We start from the raw sequence: 23,748 nt of genomic DNA on the forward strand, positions 1-23,748 counted from the left end.
TAATGCCAAATGTGCTTTTCTTTTCTTTCTTTTTTTTTTTTTTTTTGCAAAAGCATATAAATTTAAAAGCTCTTAAATAGCCTGATATTTACCCAACTTCTAGTATCGCCTTGGGAATTTTTCAGCTAGAAAGGGAGTTGAAATTCTTTTGTAGAATGAGTCTGTTTGGTAATATAAAGATGCAATTAACAGAATGTTACACCCTACCTGAAGAGATCTGGCTGTGATCGGGTTAAAAACTATGAGGTTCACCCTATGCCCCTAAACAATTGCCCTAGGATGTCCTCTCCCCCCACCACCCCCAGGAATAACTGGTACAGCAATTACCGGGGTTCAAGGATATATCCTTACTCTCTCTAGAGTCCAGAGGCAGTGGAGTTGTTTTCTGTAAGAACACAGACGGTTCCTTTATGCTTGCTCTGTGACCCAAGCAGACAGACTATTCACAGTGTCAAATCCATTGCCCCTCACAATGACCTTTGAGTGCCAAGGTCAGCGTATGCTTGTTCCCTGTGAAAGCATATATTATGGTGGGTGCTCCAGTATACAAGGCCTCTCAAGGGTCCTGATTTCAGAGCATGCCTCTGCCATCCTTGGGACTCAGGGTCCTTCAGCATCATTAACGATCCCAGAATAGCCAAAATATAATGGGCTGCTGGGAAGCTTAGACTGTGAGGCCATCTGGAATGAGTTTGGAGCCAGGACCCACCTGTGATGCATTAGGCCTCAACTCCAGAACCAGCTTGGTGGAGAGGAGCAGCTCGGGCTGCTAACTGAGGAAGCTGGGGGAGTGTAATTGGAGAAGGGTGATTTTGGAGCACAGGGCTTGCCAGGATCTTTGTGTCTCCTGAGAGTGTGCATGCAGGTTGTCTGCCGAAAGGGTTTTAATTTTCCACATTGTGAAAGGAGAAAATGACTATACATAAAGATGGCTTTTCTCAGACAACCCAGTGACAGCGCAGAATTATCTCTCAGATTACACCACTGGGACAGAAGATGGTGAAGTTCAGCATGTTGGACCCGAGGTTTGGAGGTCAAACAGCCTATGTTCTAATCTTAGCTCTTACTCCCTTTGCTGGGTGACCCCTTTCCCTCAGTTTTCTCATCTGGTTTATAACATCCACCATCTTGGTCAGCGTGGACTGCTATAACAATACCATAGAAGAGTGGCTTCTAATTCTCACTATTCTGAGGCTGACAAGTCAAAGCGCAAGGTACTGGCAGATTAGGTTCCCAGTGAGAACCAGCTTCCTAACTTATAGACAGGTGCCTACTTACTATGTCCTCACATGGCACAGAAGAGCAGAGGGGGAGAGGAGGAGAGAAGGAGAAGGAGAGAGAGGACTCTAGTCTCTTCTTAGTCTTATGGGTACACTAATCCCATAACAGGGGCCCTACCCTCATGACTGTGTAATCATAATTACCTCCAAAGGTCCCACCTCCAAATACCATCACTATATGAAGTATTGGGGCTTCCCAGGTGGCTCAGGGTGAAGAATCCACCTGCCAATGCAAGGAGACTCAGGGGATGTGGGATCAATCCCCGGGTCAAGAAGATCCTCTGGAGGAGGAAGTGGCAACCCACTCCAGTATTCCTGCCTGGAAAATCCCGTGGACAGAGAGGAGCCTGGCGGGCTACCGTCTAGGGGGTTGCAAGGAGTTGGACACGACTGAGTGCGCACACACACGCACATTAGGTGTTAGGGCTTCAATATATGAATTTGGGAGAAGAGGATACAGATGTTCAGTCAGTAACAGTCTCCTTGTGAGAATCTACAATAATCCAGAAATTTTATTTATGTTGGTTTTAATTTTCTGGGCAACATAAAAGGGAGATATTAACTTTATTATTTTACAAGAGAAATCAGATGAAACTGGAACCCAGAGGTGAAGAGTAACCTATACAAAGTCACAAGAATCTGAACTCCAGTTCAATAGGCTTCAGTGCTCCTGTTTTTTTTTCCCCATGATATGCTAACTTGGTTGAAAGAGAGGTTAAATTACATAACCAAGATTCTCTCTTATCTTGTGATAAAAAAAAGTCACTGCTTTAGAATGAGTTGATTTGTGTTAGCCCCTTAAGAAAAACAGATTACCTAAAAGGAAACTCATATTAAAATTTTCGATGCTAATAAATAGAAAGGGTCTATGCTCATCTGGGCTTCCCTGGTGGCACTAGAGGTAAAGAACCTACCTGGCAATGCAGAAGACGTGAGTGACGCTAGTTCGATCCCTGGGTCAGGAAGATTCCCTGTAGAAGGGCATGGCAACCCACTGCAGTATTCTTGCCTGGAGAATCCCACTGACGGAGGAGTCTAGCAGGCCACAGTCCATAGGCTCACATAGTCTAATGCAATTGAGGCAACTTCGCATGCACGTGCACACATACTCATCTGGCTCACCTCTGAGGGGTGAAAAATTGGATGTACAGAGAATGTACAGAGCATAGAAGGGGCCTACATAAATTGACACTATGCAGTATACCAGATTCAGAGTTTAAACCCAGAATTTTTGGACTCATTCCCAGCCCTCTTTTCTCCAGTATTATACCTGCTTAGTTAAAATGACTTGTCTATCAGATAAAAATCAGTCCTTAGATTTTTTAATTCAACTTGAATTTCTGAATTCAAGTTCCCAAGAGGGGTCATTATTTTTATATTTAAATGCAAATACGATCTCATCAACAGGTCAGAATATGCTGAGCTATTTTGTTTTCCAGGTTTAGGTTTTTGACTTAGTAATTTCAAATTGGGATTTTCCCTTACAAGTCTACTTATTGTGAAAAATTTTGCAACATTTCCCATCTACCATAGAAGCCATAATAATATCCCTGACTGTATGAAGACCAGAACACACAAATCTGCAGAGGGATCATAATTTGTTTCAAAATTTAGTTGGTATTTTAAGAAAATATTTAAGAGCTTCTGCCTGAAGTTGATACGGACAGCTATAGAAAGAGCTTTTACATATAGTTCTGTGAAACATGCCTTTTCATTTATAATACCTTTTTAAAAATTAATTTTTCTCATTATCAACTCAAAATTTTCTTGTGCTTACATAAAGAGTAAAATGGTAAATGTTAATAGATTGGCTCCATTGACATAAACCGGGCATTGTATAACTATTTGCAATTTTTTCTGTCAGTGCAATGAAATGTCATAAATAAAAATGAATTAATTTCAACAATGGTCACCTTTTTTCACCAAATTAATAGAATCCAGTAAAAAACTTGTGAAGTTCATCCAGACAAAGACGAAATTCTGATATCACCATTTTACACTCAAAAAGTTAAACATTGAAGATAAAAGTATTTTTGTGGTGGTTATGCAAATAACAAGTTGGTAGAACACAGCATTGTGAAAACAATATTCTTACTAAATTAAGTCTCTGGTAATGTGCATATATACTTGAAACTGGTTGTGATAACACATAATTTCCACTTTATCCCAACTCAATCATATTCTACAATTGAAATGGAATCTATAGTTATCAAAGGTTATTGTTTTAACAAATTTAAAATTTTAAAAATTTTGTGGCAAGGTTAATGTTCAATAAAATATATATATTCAATACTACATATATTCTATATATAGAATAATCTCTATGGAGAATGAACAATTCTATATGTAAAATATATATATATTCTAAATAGGAGGAGACTGGAATTCATCACCACACAAGCAAGGCAGAAACTTAATAGATTAGTCATTGAGAACTCAAACTGCCTGCAACATGAAACTTTGTTTGTAATTGCATTTTGGAATGTCTCAACTTGAGGAAAGAATCTTTTGGTGAAGCTCCTATTTCTAATTGGATAAATGTGTATGCTATTCTAGAACCAAATGACATTGAGAACATCTACATTTCTGAAACATAAGTTTGGTAAAAATAATCATAAATGGAGACAACCTAATTGGTCAGTTTTATCTTCTAAAAATATTTTTCATATAAAGATTTTCCAAATTGGAATAAATGATAGAACACATGAAAATATTTGGGCTATGCACATTTTAATACACACAAAAATAAAAATTACATATTCATTTAACAAAATTTCCTCTAAACTCACTAGATGCTTCAATACCTATAAAGCGTTTCCTCAAAAATATTATCATCTTAAACAAAATTTTATATAGAATTTATTAACTCAAATACAACTTAAAGACTATGTCATCCAATTGTATCAAAAAGCTAAATAATAAGACTACTGAAAAAATTAATTCTACAGAAAATTATCAATAATAAAGTACCACAGAGGGTGGTACTATAAAGAAATAAAGAGGGTGGTACAATAAAGAAATTGAGGGTATGTGTAATTATTTTGTTTCTTTTTTCTTTTTAAAATCCCATTTTTATTATAAAAAATTTCTAACACAAACATAAATAGAAGAGTATAATGGACTCTCATCCACCCAGAAATACATAGCTTCACAAATATCAAACAAGGCCATTCTTGTATTCTCCATAACCCCTACACAAGTATAGTCTGTTTTAAGTTAACTATTTTGGCCACAAGTGTAGATTATTTTCTTTTCCTTATATAGTTTTTAATTATTTTAACTTTTACTGAAGTATTGTTGCTTTACAATGTTGTGTTAGTTGTGAACAGCAAAGTGAATCAGATATATATATACACACACACTTATATATATATATATATATATATATATCTTCATTTTTGGATTTCTTTCCTGGTTATGTCACCACAGAGCATTGAGTAGAGTCCCTGTTTCTTTCTAATGCTCACATAAACCATATAAAGAAAATTTTAATTACTAGAGATATTAATCTTATTTTAACAGTTTTATTTTTTAAAATGATATAAGAAGGAGAATTCCAGAAAACATCCCCATCTGTTTCATTGACTATGCTAAAGCCTTTGTGTTAATCACAACAAGCTGTGGAAAATTCTTAGAGATGGGAGTACCAGACCACCTTACCTGTCTCCTGAGAAACTGTAAGCTGGTCAAGAAGCAACAGTTAGGACTAGATGGGACAACTGATTGGTTCAAAACTGAGGAAGAGTACGGCAAGCCTGCATGTTGTCACCTGCTTTTCTGGCTTATACGCAGAGCACGTCATATGAAATGCCAGGCTGGATAAATCACAAGCTGGAATCAAGACTGCCGGAAGAAATATCAACAACCTCAGATAATGCAGATAATGCCACTCTAATGGCAGATAGTGAAGATGACCTAAAGAGCCTCTTGATGAGGGTGAAAGAGGACAGTGAAAAAGTTGACTTAAACTCAACACTCAGAAAACTAAGATAATGGCATCCAGTCCCATCACTTCACGGCAAATACAAGGGGGGAAAGTGGAGATAGTGTCAGATTTTCTTTTCTTGGGCTCCAAAATCACTGCAGATGGTGACTGCAGGCATGAAATTAAAAGATGCTTGCTCCTTGGAAGCAAAACTATGACAAACCTAGACAGCATATTAAAATGTAGAGAGATGAATTTGCTGACAAAGGTCCATATAGTCAAAGCTACAGTTTTTTGAGTAGTCACATATGGATGTGAGAATTGGACCATAAAGAAGGCTGAGCACTGAAGAACTGATGATCTCAAATTGTGCTGGAGAAGACTCTTGAGAGTCCCTTGGACTGCAAGAAGATCAAAACAGCCAATCCAAAAGGAAATCAACACTAAATATTCACTGGAAGACTAATGCTGAAGCTGATACATCAACACTTTGGCCACCCTATGGAAAGAGCCGACTCATTGGAAAAGACCCTGACGTTGGGAAAGACTGAAGGCAAAAGGAGAAAGTGGTGGCAGAGGATGAGATGATTAGATAACATCATTGACTCAATGGATGTGAATTTGAGCAAATTCTGGGAGATAGTGAAGGACAGGGGAGCCTGGTGTGCTACAGTCTATGGGGTTGAAAAGAGCTGGACACAACTTAGCAACTGAACAACAACAAGTATTATTTATAGGTTGATGAATCTGTTAGCCAATCAAGTACTTCAAAAAGTGTGTAAGTTTAATTATTTTAATGTACTCAGAGCATCCCAGTTTAGATAAAAAATTAATATAAAGACAGATGAAGGCATCTGACCCATTCTGTGAAATGTAGCCTCCCCAAATTTGTCCTGTGTTCTGTGAAGATTAAAAAATTATTGTAGCTACAACTATGAGTCTTTCTCAAAAAAAGAAAGCATTTATAATGATGGGGACAAATCTGTAAATTCTGAGAGGCCAGAAATGACACCATCTCGCTTAATTCTTCTGGATGGGCTAGGACATCCTTGTTTAAATTTCCTTCCCAGGAGAGCTCACAAACCAAGCAAAATTACACAGATAGGTCTCCTATACCAACTAGACCTGGGGCAGGGGTTTTCTTTATCCAGTCAACAAAAAATCTCTATGCTCAGCCCTCAGTTTGGGATAGACAGATGAGTAATTCACAGTACCTGGGCTCAGTCTATAAGAAACAGTAAAAGTGTATTCAACTAATTATAAAAAATAGAATGAGATAAAGCTAACTAGAGGCTTATGTCAAAGGCAGCACAAGCAAAAGGAGGCAGCAATTAATCCTGGCTGGGAGATCAGCTGTGGTGACATTAAACTGGAGCTTGTAGGGTTTTCATAGTGAAAACAGGATGTTTAGGAAAGGCAAACATGGGACTTCCCTGGTGGTCCAGTAGTTAAGAATCCACTTGCCAGTGCACAACATGAGTTGATCCCTGGTCCAGGGAGATCCCATATGCCATGGAGCAACTAAGTCTTTGTGCCACAACTCCTGAGTCAGCACTCTAGAACCTGTGAGGCACTGAAGCCTGTTCACCCAGAGCCCTTGCTCTGCAACGAGAAAAGCCACCACAAGAGAAGCCTGTGCACTTCAATGAAGACTAGCTCCTGCTCGCTGCAACAAAGACCCAGCAGAGTCAAAAACTAAATTTAAAAAAGGCAAAGAATAGTGAAAGTAGATTATACAGCTAGTGTCCACAAAGTCAAGTCATAGGTGGAGAAATGTTTCTTCTCTAAGAACAGGTTTGAACAAAACACATGAGAACCAGCAATAATTGGCAGGTATGGTGTTATATGAGCAGTTGCTCTCAGGATATTTAAAGGGAGATCCAGAGCAAGCATATATACATCTGACCCTCACTTCACACTGCTGAAAAGCTCATAAAAAAGATCTGGATAACAATGGATGAAGTTAAACTGAGACTGCAGATACCCCACAGGCTGGCTTAAGACAGCACAGAAAACAGTAATATTTGAAAGTATGAAGTTTTACTCCCTTTAGGGAAAACACTCCTTACTTTTTCTTTCCCTCCCCACCTCCACATAATATGATCTGATCTGTCTTCTCCCCCAGCTGGACACCTACTAGTATACAGTGATCAGACAGCCCAATAAGCAGCTCCTCCAGGGATGAAAAATAACAACTGTTAAAGTTTCAAATTCAAAGGGACATAACTTTTTCTTGATTCACTTTATTTACTTGAACATGAGAAAAAATGTGTGATATGAAAAGAGCATAATTCTCAAAAATTTTACTTATTCACTACATTAATGAAAGTTTTTATAACCTTTTATACAGTAATGTTTGAAAAATAGATAAGGCTCTAAATTGAAAGGCCTTTAATGCCCTTCTAAAGAGTCCAGTGTTTCCGTATTACCCACAGTATTAAAATAAAAAATTTACCATGAATAGCACTATCCAATTTATCCCCTTTAGGAGGATCACTTTAAGTAGCAATATAAATAAGTGATTGGAGAAGAGGTATTATAATAAATGTTTAATCAGGAAACCTGTTAAAGAGACATTGTAATTACTCAACATAATTTATCTCTTAGGGTGGTGAAGTAACAGACTCAAAAACCATCTATAAAGCCAAATAGAAATCTATCATCCTTGACTGTATCCTTTCCATGACATTTTTAATCCAACTGTCACTATCTTCTAATTGGCTGGTGTGAGTGGATAATAGTAACAACATAACCTGATTGTATGAAAAGAAAAAAGATATTAGCTCTGAGAAAAGAGATATGGTGAATTTTGTTTGGATTAAACAGAGTTTAAACCTGGTGGACTGACTTCCAGATTGGAACTATCTAGCAGTTATTTAGATAAATGGATCTAAAGCTTAAAGGAGTAATCAGAACACTTTGGCTATAATTGTGTGGGAAGGAGAAACATCTAAAATTTTTCTATCAACTGCTAAACTTCAGAGCATTTTGCTCAGAAATGTGGCTAGCATCCTCGAGAAAATTTGGTAGCTGAATAGACATTTCCTTCAGAAGAAAAGAAAATGTAAGTAGGCCAATAAAAGAAGTTCCATGCCTTATTCTTACAAAATTTTATTTCGTTAGTTAGCTGTCCCTGACTTTGCAAAACCCATGTGTTAGTGCATGTCTGTTCTTTCTCCTAATAAAGGTAATTATGGTTTAATACATTCGGTTGGAATACTGCCAAGAAATTGCAGGCAACGATGTGCAACTGTAACTGAAAATACCCAGTACCCACTTGGCTAAAAACAACCCTACCAGAGACCACCCATTCACACAAGAGTGTGAATATACCATGCATGTTCTGCCCCATCCATTGTCCCAGTGACCTAGGGAAAGGATGCACCAGGGCTACTAGAAACCTAGATCCTGTTTAGGGAGGTAAGAAAGAAAAAGAGAATATGTCCTGTGAGATTTAAATGCAGGGATAGAATTTGTAAACCCCAGGCTCTGCTTTGTTTCTGGCCAGTTTTAAAAAGTGGCCAGCTCCCTTAGACCAAGACTCCTCCCACATCCTCTGCCACTGTAGGAGTAGCCTAGCCCCTGATAGGGGCTAGCCTTGGCTGAATAACATTTGCATAATTAACTCAAGAAATGTAAAGGTAGTTTTAGGTACTTGATGTATTAGTTAAGGTTCTTTTGATTGCAAATCAACTAGCACTGGCTTAGGTTTAAAGGCTTTTTTTTTTTTTTTTTAAAGAATACTGGGATATCATATGGAATCCAAGAGAAATTAATAAAGCAGCAGAATAGGGTAAAAACCAAGATTTCTCCAGGGACCAGCAGGAGTTTGTAGACCTTTTCTGGAAGCTTGTCAAAAGGTACGAACTGCCTCCAAATTTCTAGGCTCCAGGCCTTGGGTAAAATTCTCAAAGGAGAGATTTTGGCTCATTTTGACCAGCTACAGCCAAATGGTGATAAGAAAATATAATACCAGTATGGTTTCCAGGGCCCTACCCTATGGCTTGGGACCCTAATCTATTGCAGAGCAAGGCAGCTAGGCAGACATTCCGATAAATAGCCACAACTCTGGGGAAGTGGCAGTAGTTGGAGCACTCAGTGTCAAGGTTTATCCTGTCACCTTTCACTAGGTTCTCCTCTGACAATAAACACATTGCAGTGGTACAAAAGTTACTTTTCAATTACACTGCTTGCTGGATTCAGATAATCAGTGGCTGTATACCAAGTTATGGATCAGCTGCTGCTTTGCTATATGTAGGGGATCCAGGCTGAAGAAGTAGGCTCTGCCTGAGTCATGCTATTCTTAAAAGGTTGAATGGCAGAATGGCTCTTAAAGTTTCTGGGAAATATTATAAATATATATATATATTACATATAATACATAAGAATATATACATATATAATTTTATGGGCTTTCTAGGTGGCGCCAGTGGTAAAGAACCTGCTTGCCAATGCAGGAGACATGAGTTCAATCCCTGAGTCAGGAAGATCCCCCTGGAGGAGGAAATGGCAACCCACTCCTATATTCTTGCCTTTGGAATCACATGGACAGAGTAGCCTGGTGAGCTATGGTCCATGGGGTCGCAGAGTTGGACATGACTGCAGCAACTTAGCATCCGTGAGTGCATATAATTTTATACATATAAATGTGTGTGTGTGTGTGTACACATATATTCTATTCTGTTTCTCCAGAGAGGCCTAGCTAGCACAATCTCCAACTATAATTGCTTAATTGTCTATTTAAACTTTCAATTCAGTTTTTAAATGTATTTTGGAGTATTTTAAGGAGTGTATATATTTATATCTACTATATCTACATGACAGAATTAATGCTTTTATCACTATGTAATTACTCTCCTTGTCTCTAGTAATATTTATCTTAAGTCTACAAGCAATAAATGCTGGAGAGGGTGTGGAGAAAAGGGAACCCTCTTACACTGTTGGTGGGAATGCAAATTAGTACAGCCACTATGGAAAACAGTGTGGAGATTTCTTAAAAAGCTGGAAATAGAACTGCCATATGACCCAGCAATCCCACTTCTGGGCATACACACAAAGGAAACCAGATCTGAAAGAGACATGTGCACCCCAATGTTCATCGCAGCACTGTTTATAATAGCCAGGACATGGAAGCAACCCAGATGCCCATCAGCAGACGAATGGATGAGAAAGCTGTGGTACATATACACCATGGAATATTACTCAGCCATTAAAAAGAATTCATTTGAATCAGTTCTAATGAGATGGATGAAACTGGAGCCCATTATACAGAGCGAAGTAAGCCAGAAAGATAAAGACCATTACAGTATACTAACACATATATATGGAATATAGAAAGATGGTAACGATAACCCTATATGCAAAACAGAAAAAGAGACTCAGATGTATAGAACAGACTTGTGGACTCTGGGAGAAGGCGAGGGTGGGATGTTTCAAGAGAACAGCATTGAAACATGTATATTATCTAGGGTGAAACAGATCACCAGCCCAGGTTGGGTACATGAGACAAGTGTTCGGGCCTGGTGCACTGGGAAGACCCAGAGGGATTGGGTGGAGAGGGAGGTGGGAGGGGGGACTGGGATGGGGAATACATGTAAATCCATGGCTAATTCATTTCAATGCATAACAAAAACTACTGTAATGATGTAAAGTAATTAGCCTCCAACTAATTAAAATAAATAAATAAAATAAAATGTTTAAAAAAAGTCTATTTTGTCTGACTTTATTAAAGTTACTCCAACTCTTATTATTTCTGTTTGTGTTTGTTTTTCCTTTTTAAATTTTTTTTCAACTGATCTGAGTCTTTAAATCAAAGCTTTAAAGATGGATCTTGGTTTCTTTATCCAGTCTGAAAATATATGCCTTTTGATTGAATATCTAATCTATCCACATCTAATACATTTATTGATAGATTTATGTCTGCCATTTTACTATTTGTTTTACAAATGTCTTGTGGCCTTTGTTCATTTTTTTCTCCTTTATTGACTTCTGTTATACAAATATTTTTAGTGTACCATTTTAATTTCTCTGATAGCCTATGTTTTTGAGGTATTTTTAGGGGCTGCTCTAGAGTTTTCAATATTTATCTATTACTTATCACAACCTACTTCAAGTTAATGCTAACTGTATCCCTCAGAAGATAGCACAAACAATGGGAAGGAAATAAATCTATACTGGCATGAAGTAGCTAATATTGTCATATATATTACAACTACAAGAGCTATAAATCCAATAATACTAAATTATATTTAATTCTTATGTTTTAAAAAAAGTGAGAAATGAGAAAAGCAAAACTGTCTATTATGGAGCTCTTCATTCCCTCTTGTGGATCAAAGTTACCACATGATGTCATCTACTTTCAGCCTAAAGGAATTTCTTTAGTATTTCCTGTAGGGAAATTATGCTGGCAATGAATTCCCTCAGTGTTCATTTGGGAAATGTTTTTATTTCATCCTCATCTTTGAAAAATAATGGGTATAAATTATTGATTGACTTTCTTTTTCTTTCATCACTTTGGATATGTCATCTTATGCCTATTGAACTCCCTTGTTGCCATCAATTGCATTGTTGTTTCTCTGAATTGTTTTTCTTTTTATGCTTTCAAGACTTTTCTCTTTGCTTTGGTTTTCAGCAGTTTGACCATGTGGTATCTAAGTATGATTATGTTTGTATTTTTCCTATTCTGAGTTCACTGTAGTTCTTGGGGATCTTTAAGTTAATGGTTTGCATCAAATTTAGGAAGTTTGGATTACTATTATGTACCTAAATATTTGCTTCTGTCTCTCTTTCTAGCTTCTTATTGAGTCTCCATTATACATGTATTGGAACACCTGACATTGTCCTACAATTGTCTGACATTATACTCATTTTTCTTCTTCTCTGTTCAACTTGAATAATTTCTGTTCATATTTAATTGATTTTTTCTCTGTACTTTCAATATGTGCTGTTGAATGTATCTGCTACATTTTTTCTTATCAATTACTGTACTTTGCTAGTTAGAATTTCAATTTGATTATTTTTAAAAGATTTGTTCTTTTAATAGTTTTCCTGTTTTTTGATTAATTGTAAGATATTTTCCTTTAATTCATTTAACATAGCTTACTTTAAGTCTTTAAACTCATTTATAATGGCTGCTTTGGAGTTTTTATCTGAGAAGTTGAACATCAGTATTATTTCACCCACTATCATTTGTTCTGTTGGTTCAGTTCAGTTCATCTGGGTTCAGTTCAGTTCAGTCACTCAGTAGTATCTGACTCTGTGACCCCATGGACTGCAGCATTCAAGGCTTCCCTGTCCATCACCAACTCCTGAAGCCTGCTCAAATTCATGTCCATCGAGTCAGGGACGCCATCCTACCATCTCATCCTCTGTTGTCCCCTTCTCCTTCTGCCTTCAATCTTTCCTACAGCATCAGGGTCTTCTCTGATGAGTCAGTTATTCGCATGAGGTGGCCAAATTATTGTACCTTCAGCATCAGTCCTTCCAATGAATATTCAGGATTGATTTCTTTTAGGATTGACTAGTTTGATGTCCTTTCAATCCAAGGGACTCTCAAGAGTCTTCTCCAGCATCACAGTACAGAAGCATCAATTCTTCAGCACTTGGCCTCCTTTATGGCCCAACTCTCACACTCATACACGACTACTGGAAAAACCATAGCTTTGACTAGACAGACCTGTGTGGGTTGGGGAATGCATATGAAGTTTCAGGCATTTCTCAAGTGTACCTTGGCTTTCTTTTTTTGCCATATTCTCTTGGGTCTCCCCTATGCACATTTAGTTTTTTAGACAGCAGAAAAAGTGTGGAAAATCTTATCTTGGGCTTTACACCACTATGTCCTTTATACAGTCTCTCCATAAAGTTTCTGAATGATCTGTCATTCACCCCAGATTGGAATGGCAACCTTGGTCCTGCACAGATGTGGGTTTTCCCCATCCATTTCCAATTATGTCTGCCATTTTAGCTGGCAAATTCAAATGATTTTGCTTCTCATTCCTATTTGAATTAATCACTTCTGGCAGTAAAGCTGCTGGTTTTGCAGTCAATCCCAGACTGACAAAGCTACTGTTCTTCCTACCCATCTGGTGGAGGGAGGGACGAAGGGAAGGAGCAGACTCAGGCAAGAGGACCACAGTCAGCTTTTCAAAACTAAATGCTTCTTATTTTTTGTCTGCCTTTAGTCAGCTCCTTGTGTTTTGAAATGGTTGCTTTCAACAATTTTGATAAGTTTTATACTTGTTTGTGAAAGGGAATCACCAACTTCTACAGCCACCATTATTGAAAGTCCTCTCTGTTTTCCTTGTCTTTGAGTGCAAGATAGCAGCATCTACCTCAGATTTCTGAGTATGAAATTAGGTTAAACACCAGTCAAATAGTATTCCATGATTACTTTGACTTATTATACTGAGGATGATGTGTAACACTCAGATTCTAAAGGAAAGAATTTCACCTCTTCTTCTTGGCAAGTTAACAATGCATTCAAAGATGGATTCCACTTTTTAAAAAATGACACTTAACAAAGTTTCCTATGAGGATTTCCAATATAAAACAATGTGAACATCGAATATAAGAATCTTTGTTCAGTACCTGGATGACTGGATGTATGGCTATGAAAGAGTTATTAAAGTAAATATAAAGGTAGTCTTCTAAAGTTTTAGGGAAGCTTGACCATAGATAATTTAGTGAAGAGAATGACAATTTAACAATGAAAATAATGAGAAACACAGCTGCGTCTATTTCTCTATTCTGCAAAAATTATCTTATTAAAAATTTCTGCAGGCTTACTAGCTGAACATTACAACAATGGAAATGAAACAAAATAGAGCAAACTGCAATAATCAAATGAATTTCCAAATTATGGTATCTTTAATGAAAATATCCATGATGTATGAGTAGGTAACATTTTAAAATAAAGTATTAGATTTTGAATAACTCAGTAAAATTGGTAGTTAATGAATAAAATTATTCACTGAAAAAATATAAAAGCAATGGATTTGTTCAGCATCAAAAGTTTTCTTTTTATGGAAAACTATCAACTCTAATAAAGTTATTATATACAGTTTTTTAAAGGTGAAATAAAAATTCCCTGTCTTGGCTAAACTGATCAGTTTCAGTAATGGGACCAAAGCTATGAGGCTGGTGGCAGCTTCTTTGAATTCTAGGAAGGAGTTCAAATACAGAAACATTGAACACACAGGCCAGTTCTATGTGCTTCACATGCATTTAGGGACCTACAACATAAACTAGTTCTATTTCTTCAAAACTTCGATCTCTCAGAAACAAAAATTAATACAAAATGATTTGTATAAAGTGAACCAAAGGGAAATATCACTAGCTAAAAAAAATTACATTCTAAGACTTCGGATCTGGCCTTCTATCTACCTTTATGAGAAAAGTCCCTTTCTCTCTTTTGTCTTCTCTATTTGGTTTTTATCCTGTATTATATTTTTTTTCTTTTTTCCCCACTAGACTTGGAAAATTTACAAGTAGAGATTATTCTATTTTAGAAACATGGGTTTCTAAAACCTTCCACAGAACTGAATAAGGGAGAGTTGTCATGTATATATTACATATATATATATATATGGAGACACACACATGCATACAATGGGATATTACAGAGCCATAAAAAAGAATAAAATGTTGCCATCTGCAACAATATGGGTGGACTTGGAGTGTATTATGCTAAGTCAAATAAGTCAGATAGAAAGACAATACTGTATAACATCACTTAAATGTGAAATCTAAAAAATATAGCACACAATTTTTAATATAACAAAAAGAAGCACATTCACAGATATAGAGAATAAATTAATAGTTGCCAGTGTGAAGAGGGAAAGGGGGTTGGGGCAAAACAGGGGTAGGGAATTAAGAAGTACAAACTATTAGGTATAAAATAGGCTACAAGGATATACTGTACAACACAAGAAATATAGCCAATATTTTATAATAACTAAATGGAGTATAACCTTTAAAAACTGTGACTCACTGTATTGTACACCTGTAACCTATATAATATTGTACATCAACTATACTTCAAATTTTTTTAAAAAAAAAGAACAATTAAGGACTAACAAATAAAATCTTTCATTAGGAATATGCTTGGATTATATGGTAATAGGAAACAAACAAAAGTATTATGAGAATGTTAATAGTTCAGTCGTGTCCAACTCTTTGTGACCTCACGGACTGTAGGCCGCCAGGCTCTTCTGTCCATGGGATTCTCCAGGCAAGAATACTGAAGTGGGTTGCCACTCCCTTCTCCAGGGATTATGAGAATATACTCTGTAAAACAAAACTGAGCAGGATTCCCTCAACTAGGGAAAAAACAGCTAAAGATCAGCTTATTATAAAGTTTTAATAATATGAAAAAAAGATAATGAGATGAGAGTTAGCCAAAAAGAGAGGCAGAGAGATCTGAATACTCCCCACAAAAATCAGAGATAATTAGGTAAAATATTTTTAATTCAAAAGATTAAACATAATTTTAAAATATACAAAAACACAGAGAACTCACAGAATCAAATACATGGTAGACTTTGGCATCATGGACCAATACTTGATTTTCCTTCCCTTCTTGATTCCAGGAAGAGTATATTTCCTAGTCATATTATAGATGGATGGGAAAATATGACATGTTTTGGTCAATAGTCTGCTATCAGCCATCTTCTTGCTCTGTCCTCGTGTGACAGAGAGAGAGATTACACGCAAGCTTTCTGCTATCTCTCTCGTGTTTCTTCTTGTAAGGGTGCTAATGCCACCATGCAGGCCATACATCTATGACTTCATCTAATTCTAATTACTCCCAAAGACACCAGCTCCAAATATTATCACATTGGGAGCTAGAGCTTTGGCATATGAACTCGAGGGATTCATTCAGTTCATAACACATGTTCTCTTCCCCTCCACAGTGACTGAGAGCCCTCATGTTTCAGATGGTGCAGAAACAAAACGTAGCTTCAGCCAGCCTGGATTTATGAGGAGTTGCATAGAGCAAAGCATTCTGCTCATTTTTCAGGACATTGTTTCAAGCCATCAAGAATGTGGGATTGTTATTAAAGCAAAATTTAGCATAATCTAATACAAGACACTATGGAAGCAAAGGCTTATGTGAAAAAAAAAGAGGGAATCAAAGAAGAAATATGAAGTTATAAATACGATGCACAAAATAGAAAAGTTACAAATGAAGAATTAGTAAACTGGAAGTAAATCTGACAAATTACATGTAGCACAGAGATTGTATCAGAGGTCCTAGCCACAGCAATAAACAATAAACACAAAATACCAAGATTGAGGGGGAAAAAAATAAAATTGTATCATGTACAGAGATGAAATTATCTACTTGAAAAATTCAAGAGACACTACAGAGAAACTAGAGAAGTTCATAGTTTCAGGTTACTGTATCAGTAAATAAAATTTAGTTGTTGCTATAAACCTGTAGATCTACAACAATTGAAAAACCATAAACACCATTTACAATAACAACAAAAATATAAGGCACTTAGGCATAAATCATTCAAAACATATGTAACTATCTCCTAACATCTTTATAGAGGAAATTATAAAGCTATTGAACATAAAAATATAAATAAGATATGTGGAAGATATGGAGAGGATGCGGAGAAAAGGAAACAATTGCATACTGTTGGTGGAAATGTAAATTGGTACAGCCACTTTGGTGGTACAGTGTGGGAAACACTATGGAGTTTTCTTAAAAGACTAAAAATAGAACTACCAACTGAGCCAGCAATTCTAGTCCTGAGTAAGTAGTTTTAAAAATAAAGAAATAAATTTTGAAAAGATGCAGGCACCCCTATGTTCATAGCAACATTATTTATAATCACCAAGGTATGAAAGCAACCTAAGTGTCTATCAATAGATGAATGGATAAAGAAAATTTATACACAGACACACACACCACAGTGGAATACTACTCAACCATAAAAAGAATGAAATTTTGCCATTTGCAGCAACATCAGTTGTTCCTGGACGATATTATGCTAAACGAAATAAGTCAGAGAAAGACAAATACTGTATGATATCACTTAACTGTGGAATCTAAAAAATTAGTGAATGCATTAAAATGGAGGCAGACTCACTAAGAACAAACTACTGGTTACCAGTGGTCAGAGGGAAGTGTAGAGGGACAACATAGATCACTATATTGTACACTTGTAAATTACATAATACTGATATCAACTATACCTCACTAAGACAAGACTAAAAATTAGCTTATTTTGTCTGAAAATAAAAATAAAAAAATGAATGAAGATGTAAATCACATTTATACTTGAAAAGACAATAATGACATTTTCCCTAAAGCAATACAAAAATCCATATAATTCAACTTTTTAACCTCTAAAAATGTTTTTATACAAATAAAGATGTTGATACCAAAATTTTGTAAGAAAGCTGAAAGGTCAGAAATAGCCAATCCTATGGCAGGGTAGAGGCATATTTACTTTACCAGATATGATTATTTAACAAAAGATACAATAACTAAAATGGTATGGTATTGACTCAGAAATAGAGTGTTGGACGCTGCCGCAGCCACGCAGAGCAGACGGCAGGCAAGGGCCCGGCTAACAGGAGCACCACTCTGGGAACCGCAGTCTTGGCACCCTTCCATGCCGGCCGGTGGAAGCTCCTGCGGCAGATTCTGAAACAAAAGCACCTGGATGACTGTCTATGACATATATCTATAAAATATTTAAATCATTTAGTCTGTTTTCCATAACAGAAGTCAAAAAAGGGGAAACTGAAGAGGAAGCTGGTGCCTGGGTCCAAAATACAAGCATCTTCTATCCTGAATACAGTATTTTCTTAAGGCATAATAGAGGATCTTTGAATGTTGAAGATGTTCTTACCAGCTTTGACAATACAGAAAATGTCTAGATCAAACCCTGAGCCTTTGGAATGGGAGGACTGACTCCAAGACCCTAGACAACCAGAGAACTAACCCTTCAACACAGTTCAGGTCAGTCGCTCAGACGTGTCCGACTCTTTGCGACCCCATGAATCGCAGCATGCCAGGCCTCCCTGTCCATCACCAACTCCCGGAGCTTACTCAAATTCATGCCCATCGAGTCAGTGATGCCATCCAGCCATCTCATCCTCTGTCGTCTCCTTCTCCTCCTGCCCTCAATCCCTCCCGGCATCAGGGTCTTTTCAAATGAGTCAACCCTTCGCATGAGGTGGCCAAAGTACTGGAGTTTCAGCTTCAGCATCAGTCCTTCCAATGAACACCTAGGACTGATCTCATTTAGGATGGACTGGTTGGATCTCCTTGCAGTCTGAGGGACTCTCAAGAGTCCTCTCCAACTCCACAGTTCAAAAGCATCAATTTTTTGGCGCTCAGCTTTCTTCACAGTCCAACTCACATCCATACATGATCACTGGAAAAACCATAGCCTTGACCAGATGGAACTTTGTTGGCAAAGTAATGTCTCTGCTTTTTAATATGCTATCTAGGTTGGTCATAACTTTCCTTCCAAGGAGTAAGCGTCTTTTAATTTCATGGCTGCAGTCACCATCTGAAGTGATTTTGGAGCCCAGAAAAATAAAGTCTGACACTGTTTCCACTGTCTCCCCATCTATTTCCCATGAGGTGATGTGACCAGATGCCATGATCTTAGTTTTCTGAATGTTGAGCTTTAAGCCAACTTTTTCACTCTCCTCTTACACTTTCATCAAGAGGCTCTTTAGTTCTTCTTCACTTTCTGCCATAAGGGTGGTGTCATCTGCATATATGAGGTTATTGATATTTCTCCCAGCAATCTTGATTCCAGCTTCTGCTTCTTCCAGCCCAGCATTTCTCATGATGTACTCTGCATATAAGTTAAATAAGCAGGATGACAATATACCACCTTGATGTACTCCTTTTCCTTTTTGGAACCAGTCTGTTGTTTCATGTCCAGTTCTCTTGCTTCCTGACCTGCATACAGGTTTCTCAAGAGGCAGGTCAGGTGGTCTGGTATTCCCATCTCCTGAAGAATTTTTCACAGTTTATTGTGATCCACACAGTTGAAGGCTTTGGCGTAGTCAATAAAGCAGAAATACATGTTTTTCTGGAACTCTCTTGCTTTTTCAATGATCGAGCGGATATTGGCAATTTGATCTCTGGTTCCTCTGCCTTTTCTAAAACCAGTTTGAACATCTGGAAGTTCACAGTTCACGTATTACTGAAGCCTAGCTTGGAGAATTTTGAGCATTACTTTACTAGCATATGAGATGAGTGCAATTGTGCGGTAGTTTGAGCATTCTTTGACATTGCCTTTCTTAGGGATTGGAATGAAAACTGACATTTTCCAGTCCTGTGGCCACTGCTGAATTCTCCAAATTTGCTGGCATATTGAGTATAGCACTTTCATAGCATCACCTTTCAGGATTTGAAGTAGCTCAACTGGAATTCCATCACATTTACTAGCTTTGTTCGTAGTGATGCTTTCTAAGGCCCACTTGACTTCACATTCCAGGATGTCTGGCTCTAGGTGAGTGATCACACCATTGTGATTATCTGGGCTGTGAAGATCTTTTTTGTACAGTTCTTCTGTGTATTCTTGCCACCTCTTCTTAATATCTTCTGCATCTGTTAGGTCCATACCATTTCTTTCCTTTATCGAACTCATCTTTGCATGAAATGTACACTTGGTATCTCTAATATTCTTGAAGAGATCTCTAGTCTTTCCCATTCTGTTGTTTTCCTCTATTTCTTTGCATTGATCACTGAGGAAGGCTTTCTTATCTCTCCTGGCTATTCTTTGGAACTCTGCATTCAAATGGGAATATCTTTCCTTTTCTCCCTTGCTTTTCACTTCTCTTCTTTTCACAGCTATTTGTAAGACCTCCTCAGACAATCATTTTGCCTTTTTGCATTTCTTTTCCATGGGGGTGATCTTGATCCCTGACTCCTGTACAATGTCATGAACCTCCGTCCATAGTTCATCAGGCTCTCTGTCTATCAGATCTAGTTCCTTAAATCTATTTCTCACTTCCACTGTATAGTCATAAGGGATTTGATTTAGGTCATACCTGGATGGTTTAGTGGTTTTCCTCACTTTCTTCAACTGAAGTCTGAATTTGGCAATAAGGAGTTCATGATCTGAGCCACAGTCTGCTCCTGGTCTTGTTTTTGCTGACTGTATAGAGATTCTCCATCTTTGGCAGCAAAGAATGTAATCAATCTGATTTCAGTGTTGACCATCTGGTGATGTCCACGTGTAGAGTCTTCTCTTGTGTTGTTGGAAGAGGGTGTTTGCTATGACCAGTGCATTCCCTTGGCAAAACTCTATTAGCCTTTGCCCTGCTTCATTCCATACTCCAAGACCAGATTTGCCTGTTACTCCAGGTGTTTTTTGACTTCCTACTTTTGCATTCCAGTCCCCTATAATGAAAAGGACATCATTTTTGGGTGTTAGTTCTAAAAAGTCTTGTAGGTCTTCATAGAACCATTCAACTTCAGCTTCTTCAGCATTACTGCTTGGGGCATAGGCTTGGATTACCGTGATATTGAATGGTTTGCCTTGGAAACGAACAGAGATCATTCTGTCATTTTTGAGATTGCATCCAAGTACTTCATTTTGGACTTTTTGACTATGATTGCTACTCCATTTCTTCTAAGGGATTCCTGCCCACAGTAGTAGATATAATGGTCATCTGCATTAAACTCACCCATTTAGTCCATTTTAGTTCACTGATTCCTAGAATGTCGACATTTACTCTTGCCATCTCCTGTTTGACCAGTTCCAATTTGCCTTGATTCATGGACCTAACATTCCAGGTTCCTATGCAATATTGCTTGGACCTTGCTTCTATCACCAGTCACATCCACAACTGGGTATTGTTTTTGCTTTGGCTGCATCCCTTCATTCTTTGTGGAGTTATTTCTCCACAGATCTCCAGTAGCATATTGGGCACCTACCGACCTGGGGAGTTCCTCTTTCAGCATCCTATCATTTTGTTTTCTCATGGGTATCAAATAGTGAGAACTCACACAAAGGAAACCACTGGAGTACAAGACACAGCATCACCCAACCACCAGTAGCACCCTGTGCAGGATGCCTCATCTAAACAACAAACAAAATAAAAAATACAAACTCAGTCATCAGCAGACAGGATTATCATCTCACTCAGACTTGCCCATCAGGGGAAAAACAAACAAATAAAAACTCAGCACAAATCTCACCCTATAGGGAGCTTATACAAACCACTGGACCAACCTTAGGAGGGTAGAAACCAAAAGGAAGAAAGAATTCAACCAGGGAGAATATCTGAAACAGAAGGGTGAATCAGTGAGCTGGAAGATAAACTTGTGGAAATAACTTATGAAGAGCAGAATAAAGAAAAAAGAATCAAAAGAACTGAGAACAGTCTCAGAGACCTCTGGGACAATATCCAACACACCAACATTTGAATTATAGGGGTCCCAGAAGAAGAGAAAAAGAAAGGGTATGAGAAAAGTTTCAAAGAAATTATAGTTGAAAATTTCCCCGACATGGAAAAGGAAATTGTCAATCAAGTCCAAGAGTCCCATACAGGATAAATCCAAGGAGAAACACACCAAGACACATACTAATCAAACTAACAAAGACTAAACACAAAGAAAGAATATTAAAAGCAGCAAGGGAGAAGCAACAAGTAACATACAAGGGAAATCCCATAGGCTTAACAACTGATCTTTCAGCCAGAACTCTTCAGGCCGAAAGGGAATGGCAGGATATAAAGTACTGAAAGGGAAAAACCCGACAATCAAGATTACTGTACCCAACAAGGATTTCATTCAAAATTGATGGAGAGATAAAAAGCTTTTCAGACAAGCCAAATTTAAGAGAATTCAGTACCACCATACCAGCTTTACAACAAATGTTAAAGGGACTTGCATAGTCAAGAAATATGAGAAAAAAAAGATCTACAAAATCAAGCCCAAACAATTATGAAAATGACAATACAAACATATATATCAATAATTGCTTTAAATGTAAATGGATTAAATGCTCTGACACAGACTGAATGGATACAAAAAGAAGACCCATATATATGCTGTCTACAAGAAACCCACTTCAGACCTAAAGACACATATAGACTGAAAGTGAGAGGATGGAAAAATATATTCCATGCAAATGGGAAGCAAAAGAAAGCTGGAGTAGCAATCCTCCTATCAGACAAAATAGACTTTAAAACAAAGATTACAAGAGATAAGGAAGGACACTACATAATGATCAAGGGATCAATCCAAGAGGAGGACCTAATAATTGTAAATATCTATGCACCCAACATAGGAGCACCTCAATACATAAGACAAACATTAACAGACATAAAAGGAGAAATTGACAGTAACATAATATTAGTAAGAGACTTTAACACCCCACTCACACCAATGGACAGATCATCAAAACAGAATATTAATAAGGAAACACAAGTCTTAAATGATACATTAGATGACATGGATCTCATTGATATCTTCAGGACATTCTATCCAAATGCAGAAGAATACACCTTCTCAAGTGCACATGGAACATTCTTCAGGATAGACCATATCTTGGGTCACAAATCAAACCTCAGTAAATTTAAGAAAATTGAAATCATATCAAGCATTTTCTCCAACCACAAAGCTATGAGACTAGATATCAATTACAAGAAAAATGTAAGAAATACAAACACATACAGATTAAACAACACGTTTCTAAATAATCAACAGGTTACTGAAGAAATCAAAAGGGAAATCAAAAAATTTCTAGAAACAAATAACAATGAAACCACAACAACTCAAACTCTATTGGATACAACAAAAAAGCTGTCCTAACAGGCGAGTTTGTAGCAACACAATCCTACCTCAAAAAACAAGAAAAACATCGAATAGACAACCTAACTTTACTCCTAAAACAACTAGAAAAAGAACAGAAAACCCCAAAAATTAGTAGAAGGAAAGAAATCACAAAGATCCAAGCAGAAATAAATGAAAATGAAATGAAAGAAACAAAAGTAAAGATTAATGAAACCAAAAGCTTGTTCTTTGAGAAGATAAACAAAATTGACAAACCTTTAGGCAGACTCATCAAGAAAAAAAATCAAATCAAGAAAATTAGAAATGAAAAAGGAGAGGTTACAACAGACAATGCAGAAATACAAAGGATTATAAGAGAGCATTATGAAAAATTATATGGCAATAAAATGGATAACCTGGATGAAATGGACGGATTCTTAGAAAAGTTCAGTCTTCCATGACTGAACCAGGATGAAATGGAAATTAGGAACAACTCAATTACAAGCACTGAAATGGAAACTGTGATAAAAAAATCTCCCAAGAAACAAAAGCCCAGGACCAAATGTCTTCACATGAGAATTCTATCAACCATTTAGAGAAGCGCTAATGCCTACCCTTCCAAAATTCTTTCAAAAAATTGCAGAGGAAGGAATACTTTCAAACTCATTCTGTGAGGCCACCATCACCCTTACACCAAAACTAGATAAAGACAACACACAAAAAAGAAAACTACAGGCCAATATCACTGATGAACATAGATGCAAAAATCCTTTACAAAATTT

This window comes from Odocoileus virginianus, chromosome 5 (genome assembly GCF_023699985.2).
Source record: "Odocoileus virginianus isolate 20LAN1187 ecotype Illinois chromosome 5, Ovbor_1.2, whole genome shotgun sequence".
Classification (NCBI taxonomy): Eukaryota; Metazoa; Chordata; class Mammalia; order Artiodactyla; family Cervidae; genus Odocoileus; species Odocoileus virginianus.